Source organism: Petaurus breviceps, unplaced genomic scaffold (genome assembly GCF_028583685.1).
Source record: "Petaurus breviceps papuanus isolate PSGF00001 unplaced genomic scaffold, PetGlider_PUasm1.0 77, whole genome shotgun sequence".
NCBI lineage: Eukaryota > Metazoa > Chordata > Mammalia > Diprotodontia > Petauridae > Petaurus > Petaurus breviceps.
The window spans coordinates 3882004-3892478 of record NW_027186492.1 but is presented as its reverse complement, the minus strand read 5'-3'; the positions used below and the strand labels follow the sequence as shown (position 1 = coordinate 3892478).

The window sequence follows — 10475 nt, the reverse complement described above, 5'->3', positions numbered from 1 at the left end:
AGAATCAATATAAATCACATAGAAAGAACTTACTAAATGCTCACTGACTGAATATGCCATAATTTGTTCAGAATACTTCATCTCATCAGTACCTGCTTTATTTCCAATTTTTTTTTTGCTACCATCAAAGGGCTCTAAATATTTTGGTATATATGGGATCCTTTGTTCCTTCCTCTTAGAGATATCTGTTCAGGAGACTGACTGCTGATGTCAAAAGGTATAAAAAGAATGAGACTTGTCTCATTCAATTCTAAATTATTTTCCAGAATGGTTGTACCACACTAGAATCTCACAAGAAGTATAATAACATTTGTTATTCCATATCCCCTCCAACAGTATTTCTTTTAAAACGTTAGGGTTATTTTAGTTTTTGTTTCTCTAATTATTAGTTATTTGGGACATTTTTCATACTGTTGTTAATAGTTTGCATTTTTTCTTTTGAAAATCTTTCATATCCTTTGCCCATTTTTCTATTACAGGATGGTTCTTCATCAATTCCCTTTATTTGGGAAAGTTCACTACTCTTTAATGCAGGTAATCCATTTTAAACAGTTCTATTGTTGGAAAATTCTTCCTTTTGTATTGAATTGAAATTTGCTTCTATATAACTTCTACTCAGTGGTCTTAGTTCTACCCCCTGGAGTAATACAAATCTATTGATTATTCTATAGGACAGTACTCTAAATGCTTGGAGACAGTTATCATGTTCCCCTTTCAGGCTTCTCTCTAGGATAAACATCCTTTGTCAACTATACAATTTCCAGACCTGTCACCATCCTGATGGCTTTGCTTACATGTATTTCTTTGTTTGTGATACATGACTGAACAATGGTTCTGGTCTCTGGGAATGATGATATTATAGAGGGAAACTGTCTTATTCTCCACAAATATCTCTCATTGTATCTTTAGAAGTACTACATAGACCATTGGTCTGACACTGGATGATATTTAGTGATTATAATTAGTGATTTCCATCTGATGTGTTGAAGGTACTAAGTTCCTAAGAGAAAGCTAGAATGAAAATATAAAACCAATGAAATTAACAGACATATGGAGAAAATATTTCAGGAGAAAAAAAGTATGGATAAAGTCATACTGATGAGAAGAGAGAAGGTTTTTACATTTAAATATGTCTAAGAGGAGAGATTACAAGAAACATGACTGTTAAGTTGGAGTCAGGAAATTGAGAACAATCAAACAGCTGAGGCACTGAATATATGTTTACATTTTATCTTTTGGCAAGAAGAATCAGGTCTACTCATAATGGAATAGTTGTAAAAAATATACTTCATAAATACTTATTAGTAAAAACCCAGGAAATTAAAAATTATCATTTCAAGTAGTGCTATTCAGTGGTGATAAGGTTTAATATATCACACATATTTTTAAAATCTCTGAAAATCATGGCATAATCAATTTCCTTCAGCTCTCTGTATACTGCAGGTACTGAATAAATACTAGGTATTAGGGTAATCAAAGAAGGAGGAGGAAAGAAAATAAACATACTGAATTTAAAAGTGTTCTTGGAAACCACCATTCTCCAAGATTTCAACATTGATCAAAATAATAGAATAAATATTTAAAAAAGAAAAAATCTAAAAACCTCTTGGGGTTGAAGGAATCCTGAGCAGCAGGGATGAATTATAAATAGCAGCCCTTGCCAGATTGATTTGATTGGTTTTCTGGGGGTTTTTTGGTTTAAGAATTCCAGGAATAGTAGGCAGAAGAGAAATGCTAGATATTCTAGATTGAGATATCAGAAAAGCATTTGGTCTAACATCTTGTGAAATCCTACTTTCGAAATTAATTCATAGTGCCTTTTAGGTGAGTGTGGTAACATAGTAATTTCTAATTTGCAGTAAGATAAACAAAAGGGAATAAATGAGCATAGCAATTTATCTTGGTACATAGGGGAAAATGAACTATGAAATTAATCAGAGCCTAATTCATCTTAACATAAAATATTGTTTTTAACATTATGGGATGCAGCATATACTTGTGATGGTTACATATGACTCTCTTGAGGATAATAGACCTCTTAAAGAGAGAAAGGGTATATATGTGTGTACATATGTGTATGTATGTCTGTGTGTGTATATCTATGCATACATATATTTATATCTTTAAGAGAAATGTATAAAATGAATATTGTTTAACTAGAAATGAAAAGTTGGGAAAACTTTAAGGTTCATCAGCAAATGTAGGATTAATCTATAACCTTATCCCCAAAGTCCATTGGTATAGGACTCTCTCTTAATTGGTAGAGGAGAACAATGCTCTGTGCCCATGTGAAGGGTGGGCCCAGAATTGGGAAGAGTAAGAGAAGAAAGAAATCTCTCTATTCTTTTGCCTCCCATTTTTGAGATTACATTACAACCTCTCTTCCAGCCACTGAAGTGTAATGTTAAAAGTATATAAAATCTTCCCCATCCTTTAATAGGCCTCACATGGAGCCTATTAAGGGAAGCTTGATTAGGGGATGCTTGTTTTTCCAGAAGGCCCTCACGTTTTGTTGCTTTGTAATTAGGCAGTGGGTCACTAGGGTTGTGATGCCCTCTGACCCTGAGGAAGTATATATACATATACATTCTCAGGTTAGCATTTTGCTTTGGGGCTCATTCATTGGAAGAGTGTTCTTGTGATCTGACCAGATGAGACCCTGGGTTAAGGAGCCCTCTGGCTTTGAAAAACCCAGATGTGGTGCTTCTCTCTGGTAACTATGTATGTATTGCCTTGGTCAGACAGTTGGATCTGTCTGTTGATCTGTGCTAATTTCTCAGACAGAAGCCCTGTCCATTGGTCTTTATTTCTCTGCTTGTATTTTCTCTGTTTGTATTTTCTCTGAAGTTCAGGGTGCTGACTTTTCCCCTAAACTAATGAATGGAATTAAAACAAAAGATTGTTGACCCCTTAAATAGCTATCTTTCCTAGTAAAGCAGATCTAAGAACCTTTGCTAGTAGGCATCCTGGGTATGCCAGTGTGGTTGCCGCTATGTGAAGAGAGAGAAAGATTCTAAGAAGTCAATATGAGAAGAGCTGGCCGTCTCCATTATGTTCCTATCCTCAGTTTGCTACACTAGGGACTTTCCCTTTGGTGAGATCTGGGATTGCCTTTCTTGGTTGAGCTGAGATATCTCCCTCCCCATGGGAGAGCTTCCATCTGTATTGTTTTGTATATATTCTCATATGTATGCATTTTCTGATTTCTATTTTGCTATCAACTTAGATAAATGCATTTCTTTGTTATTCATAACGTGTTCATGGTAGAACTAGTATTTGATGGGAAGTCAAGCCCTCCATATAAAAGTTTTCTCCATTAATGTATAACAATCAGAATTTAGATTGAACCTTAAAGTTACTTCCCCTAAACTAAAAATGTTTAAGGGAGAAGATATAGTTCTAGCCTGGAACCTCTTCTGAGAAGAGCAGATCAGCCTGTCTCTGGCTCCCCTCCTGCTTCCCTTCCTGGCAGGAAATGCCTAGCACTTTGTCTATTTTTTTTTTTTTAGCTGAAGTAACACATTGGTTTTATGTCTTCAGTAAATAGTCTCCAGTAATTCCAAAACAATTACCTTGGGTCATGATAAGTAACTTCAGAGGCCATCATCTTAGAAGCGTAGTTCTTATGTCTACGTACATTTAAGCATATCTCACAGTTTTTACTTACGTTTAAATGACATGTTCCTGGGATTGATCAGTGAAGTATGAAGACAAGAATATAGAAGGTATGGGGCATTATACAGCCTGGGAAAGTTTTGTGTCATCTTTTATTTTAGAAATGTTTGTGCAACCCCTTATGGATGATTTATGGACATATTCAATAAAACTAGTTCCACTATCAATCCTGGAGAAGCTTACTATTCAGAGAAGTTTAAATCAGTTAACTATCCATAATGATATTCTTTAATCCCATGTTAGGTTTTTTTTAAAAATAGCCTTTGATGAAAAGTGTAAGTAATTTAAAAAGTTAAATAAATATCATCAGCTCAGATCTTATATTTTGTTCAGGAGGTATGTACAGAGACTTTGTGGCTCATTTTTCAATTGAGGTAGCTGTCTAGAATATCACAGTATTATATTCTTTTGAAGTGACGATTTTTCAAAATAGGAAAAAAAGTATCTGGCTCAACATTGCTTTAATGCCTTTGTCTATTTGTGAGCTCTTATGTGAAAATAAGCAGTTAACCAGCTTCTTATTCTTTTATTCATGAAACACCTCTTTCATCATGTCCCTAATCAAGAATATATAATGCCTTGATCAAATCTGATTATCCATCAAATAAAACCAGAACTCTCAGTCTTAGCATACCCTCTCCATAATTTGGTACCCCTTTCATCTAGTTTAATAATCTTCCATTACTTCTCAGTACAGGTCCTCTACTCTAGAGTTTTTACACTGTTAGCTTTTGTACTATATCTTCTGCATACACTTTATTCATTTCTCACTTTATACTGTATACTTTATTTATGCTGATCCCTCTGGCTGGATAATTCCTTCCTCTATTCTCTCTACTTAACTAATATTACTAGCCCTTCAAGAATGACCTAAAGTTTCACCTCCTTTCTACTCTTTCTTATGATAGCACTGCTAATTTTCTTTTGGGTTCATATTTACTCTGTGATCTATTCTCATGTACTTAGAGGAACACAATACAAAACAGCCTTCTATAGTCCTTTGTGTCACCTTCTAGGCCTCATAAGACGTCCCTTTTTCCCCAAAGAGAAAGGGACTAGGATTAATTCTGAGGTGGCTCTCTGTGTCCAGCATTTACATTTCTAATGAGCTACATTTGCTGTTTACAAACCAGATGTGATCCATCAGTTAAGAGTGAAGAGAAGCACCTTGGACCCTAAGAGTGAGAATTCCTAAGAAAAAGCTATCAAGGTGAGTGAGTTGAAAAGCAAGTAGATGAACCACTGCATGCCAAAACCCATTGGTCATTCAAGTGTTTTTTTTTAAGTTTTTTATTTAGGATTTTTTAAAGTTCTAAGAAAGGAATAGTCCTCTAAGTTCTCCAGGGCTGTGAGAGATATAAGGCTGTCTGACAGAAGTGCCTTCCAACAGCCTCATATTCATATCAACAAATCACATTCCTGATGTAGCTAGGATGATCAGGGGAATCCCTGATTTGTTCTGATCCCCTCGAATCTGAGATTGTCCCCAGCCACTGTAGACCAATTAGGAGCTGCTTGTGTTATTGTGTTATCCTAGCAAGAACCAGAGCCCATACCAAGCTGCATAGCAGATCCCAGCAAATTAAGGGTTCCCTTCATCACTCCTGATAAACTGACATTCTTACACTCATATTTCCTTCTAATCTCGAAGAAAGGTCACTTGCTGATTTTTCCTTTTTCACCTTTCTTTTGAGTTAAATCTTTAGTTGTCTTTTGAATTCACCTCCATTCATCATCCATTCTCTTTTTAAATATATATGCACATACATAAACTAATAAATTAATAACAAAATGCTTACTTCCTTATCCCTTTATGATCTCTTTAATGGGTTTATAAGGTTTATGTTGCTTCTGTGAGGTTTCCTTATACAGTTGCTATCAATGTGTATATTATGATTCAGTATCATTTCATTTGCCTTTTCATATTTCTTTGTATTCTTAAGAAAGGATAATTCTGAAGAGGCAATAACATTTATATGCCAGTATTTAACAATAATCTAATTGTTGGGTATGGGTTGTCTTTAATTTTTTTTGTAGTTAAAATAAAGTACTATAGTAATTATCAAAATAGAAAAGTAGTAGGTCGATGGAACTGACTAGGTAAATAAATATCAGAATAAACTGAATTGAAGATGGTGTTCAATAAACTTGAGAACATAAACTACTTTGGGAAGAATTTCCTATTTGATAGGAATGGCTGGGAAAACTCAAGAAAAGTGTGACAGAATATAGGTTTAGACCAACATCTTATACCATAAACCAAAATAAGCTCAAACTGGATACACAACCTGAATAGAAAAGCCACACACAAAATAATGAGAAGAAAATCAGATCTGGTTACCTATTCCATCTATGGAAAAAGGAAGAAGCAATCACACAAGGTAAAAATTGATAATTTTGATTACATGGAAAAAATCACTACAGTTAAGATAAGAGAAACTATCAAATAGATATTAAATCTTTACCAAAGACATTTGATGAAAAGATTTTTTAACTAAAATTTATAGTGAAATAACAAAAATTTATAAGATTGAAAACTCAAATGAGATGAAAAAGAACAGTTCTCAAAAGAATTATAAACTATTAAAAATCATATGAAATAGTGCTCCAAACCACTAATAAGAAGATAAATGCAAATTAAAACAACTCTGATATTTTACCTCCCACCCAGCAAAATGACAAAGATGACAAAATACGGAAATAATCAGAGAAACTTCAGGAAGATACATAAGGCTCCACAAGATGGAGCTGTGAGTTCATCCAGCTATTTTGAGAAACAATTTGGAATTTAGTTTTTAAAAAGTGGCTAAAATATCCATATCCTTTAACCTAGATATTTCATTGTGAGGCATATTAAGGAGGCCAAAGAGAAAGGTTTCATATTTACTAAAATATTAATAGGAACCCTTTATTTTGTTAGCAAAGAACTGGAAAGAAAGTAGGTGTCATCAACTGGAAAAATGACTAAACAAATTGTGGTACATGAAGGTAATAGAAAATTGCTCTGCTATGAAAAATAACTAATATGAAGAATTCAAAACATTAGAAGACATGAACTGATGAAGAATGAAGTAAACAGAACCAGGAAAACAATATACACAATGACTACAATAATGTAAGTGGAAAGAATGATATAATGAATGCTATTATTATAATTACCAAGTTTGGTCTCAAACAAAAGTTTCAGAGATGCACCTCCCTCTCACCTTTGAGGAGCTGGAGGGCTAGTGTAGGGTAGGATATTGCATATACCTTTAAACAGTTGGTATGTTGTTTGGTTTTGCTGAAATGCTTTTTCCCGCTCTCTTTCTTAGTATTTGTACAAGGGCTGGCTGGGTAGGGAAAACGGGATAAATATGCTTGGAAATGTATACAATATAAGAGTAAAAAGGTTTCAACAAAAATTTATAAACAAACTGCTGTATTGGCTCTGCCTACCCATGAACAATGACTATTTCTCCAATTATTTAAATCTGACTTTATTTGTATAAAGGGTTTTTATAATTATGTTCATGTAGTTCCTCCCAGGTATTTTACACTATCTACATTTATTTTGGATAGGGTATCTCTTACTATTTGTTCTTGCAGGGTTTTGTTGGTGCTATATAGAAATGTTGATGATTTATGTGGGTTTATTTTTTATCTTGCTACTTTGCCAAAATTAATTGTTCCAACTAGCTTTTTAGTTGAATCTCTAGGATTTTCCAAGTATATTCTCATATCCCATGCAAAAAGAATAGTTTTTATTACCTCATTGCCCACTCCAATTTCTTCAGATCTTTCCTTTTCTTATTGCTATTGCTAGCATTTCTCATGCAATATTGAATAACATTTCTGATAATGAGCATCTCTGCTTCACTTCTGATCTTACTGGGGAAACTTCTACCTTATCCCTATTATTGATAATGCTTACTGATCTTTTCAGATAGATGCTTATCATTTTAAGGAAAAATCCATTTATACCTGTGCTTTCAAGTGTTTTAAAAAGGAATGAATGAATGTTGTATTTTGTCAAAAGCTTTTTCTTCATCTATTGATATAATCATATGATTTTTGTTCTTTATGTTTTTTGATGTAATCAATTATCTAATAGTTTTCCTTCTGCTAAACCATCCCTGCATTCCTGGTATGAATCCCACTTGATCACAATGTATAATCTTTGTGACATACTGTTGTAGTCTTCTAGCTAGTATTTTATTTAGGAGTTTTACATCCATATTCATTAGTGAAATTGGTTTGTGATTTTCCTTCCCTGTTTTTGCTTTTCCTGGTTTGGGTATCAGCATCATATTAGTTTCATAAAAGGAGTTTGGTAGGACTCCTTTGCCTATTATTCCACATTTTGTTGTTGAATTGTTTCAATCATGTCTGACTCTCAGTGACCCCATTTGGGGTCTTCTTGGCAAAGACTGGCGTAGTCTGCCACTTTGTTTTCTAGCTTATTTTATACATGAGGAAACTGAGGTAAACAGAGTTAAGTGACTTAGCCAGGGGTCACACAGTAAATTTCTGTGGCCAAATTTGAACTCACATCCTTGTAACACCAAGGATGATGCTCTATCCACTGTGCCAAGTTGATCTTTGAATGTTTGGTAGAGTTCACTTGTAAACCCATCTGGTCCTGATGCTATTTTTTTAGGAAAACCCTGTTCGATTACTTTTTCTAAATTAGGTTTATTTAGATAATCTATTTCCTCTTCTCTTAATCCAGGCAGTTTATGTTATTGTAAATATTCTTCCATTTCACTTAATTTATAAAATCTATTGACATATAATTGGGGAAAATAACTTCTTTTTTTTCTAAAGCAATTGGGGCTAAGTAACTTGCTCAAGGTTGCACGGCCAGGTGTTTCTGGGTGGGTACTAAGTCCCTGAGCTTGGATTCGATCCCAGGTTATCCTGACTCTGGGGCCGGTGCTCTTACTCGTTGTGCTACCTGGCCGCCCCAGGAAAATAACTTCTAATAATTGCTTTGATTCCATCTTCATTAGTGGTATATTCATCACTTTCATTTTTGATACTAAAGATTTGTTATTTTTCTCGTTTAAAAATCATATTAACTGGGGTGGCTAGGTGGTGCAGTGAGTAAAGCGCCAGCCCCGGAGTCAGGAGGACCCGAGTTCGGTTCCGGCCTCAGACACTTAACATCCACACAGAAAACTAGCTGAGTAACCTTGGCAAGTTACTTAACCCCAATTGCCCTCCAAAAAGCAAAAAAAAAAAAAAAAAAAAAAGAAAATCATATTAACCAATGGTTTATCTTTTTTATTGGTTATTTTATTAATTCAATGGTTTTCTTACATTAGATTTTGTTGTTCTCACCTTTAATTTTTAGGATTTCCAATTTGATGTTTAATTGGGGATTTAAAATTTGTTCTTTTTCTAGTTATTTTTTAGTTGTATATCCAATTCACTGGTCTGTTCTTTCTCTATTTTATTGGTGTAAGCATTTAGAAATAGAAATTTTCCTCTGGTTATTGCTTTTCCTGCATTCCATAGATTTTGGCATGTTATTTCATTATTATAATTTTTTAAATAAAATTATTTGTTTCCATAAGTTGTTCTTTAACCCACTCATTCTTTAAAATTAGATTATTTAGTCTCCAATTAATTTTTAATCTGTATTTTCATGGTCCCTTGTTAAATATAATTTTTATTTCATTATGATCTGAAAAGGATACATTTAATATTTCTGCTTTTCCACATTTAACTATAAAGTTTTTATGCCCTAATACATGGTCAATTTTTGAAAAGTTACCATGTACCAATGAGAAAAAAGTATATTACTTTTAATTCCCATTCAGTTCTCTTCAGATATCTATCCTATTGAAGTTATCTAAGATTCTATGCATCTCCTTGACTTATTTATTTTTTGGTTAGATTTATCGAGTTCTCAGGGGGAAAGGTTTAAGTCACCACTATTTTAGTTTTGCTATTTTTTCTACCTTTAATTCACTTAGCTTTTCCTTTAAAATTTTGGATGTTATAGCATTTGGTGCATACAAATTTATTGTTGATGTTACTTCATTACATATAGTATCTTTTATCATAATATAGTTCCCCTGCTTATTTCTTTTAATTAGACCTATTTTAGCTATTTTAACTTTGTCTGAGATCATGGATGCTACCCCTGCTTTTTCAGCATCACCTGAAGCATAATAAATTCCACTCCAGCCCTTTATATGTATGTGTATCTCTCATTTTTAAATCTGTTTCTTGTAAACAGCATTTTGTCAGATTCTGGTTTTTAATCCATTCCGCTATCCATTTCTATTTTATGGGTGGGTTCATCCCATTCACATTTATAGCTATAATTAATAGTTGTGTATTTCTCTCCATACTATTTTTTATCCTTCTCTCACTTTTTTTACCTTATCTCTCCTCAGATGTCTAATTTACTTCTGACCACTGCCTTCTTAATCTGCACTTCTAAGAATCCCTCCCTTATCTTCTCCCTTTGCCCTCCTATTTCTTAATCTGTATTCCCTTCTAAGAGAGCCTCCCTCATCCTATCCCTTCAACTTCCTATTCCTCTGTAGGTTAAGAAGACTTTTATACCCTTCTAGATGTATATGTTATTCCCTCTTTAACCCAGTTCTGATGAGAATAATAGCCCTCCACCCCCTCATGCCTTCCACTGTGACAGTTTTTCCATTCATGTCTTGTTTGTATGACATTATTGCTCCATTTTACCTCTCTCTACAAATTTTATTTTTAGGATCATCTCATTATATGCAACTCAATCACAAGATTTCTATCTATCTATCTATCTATCTATCTATCTATCTATCTATCTATCT

General features: G+C 33.7%; 1 long non-coding RNA gene across 2 annotated transcripts in view; it reads left to right on the top strand.

The window, feature by feature from the left end:
* The first annotated feature begins 1718 nt into the window (after nucleotides 1-1718).
* LOC138175303 (uncharacterized) overlaps nucleotides 1719-10475 on the top strand; it is a 23587-nt gene continuing 14830 nt past the window's right edge. Inside the window, exons 1-3 of one of the 2 annotated variants that reach the window (XR_011171969.1) lie at nucleotides 1719-1824; nucleotides 4809-4885; nucleotides 6596-6790. This is a non-coding gene — a long non-coding RNA (uncharacterized lncRNA). The remainder of the gene's footprint in view (nucleotides 1825-4808; nucleotides 4886-6595; nucleotides 6791-10475) is intronic. The other variant, XR_011171968.1, reaches the window with a different exon arrangement.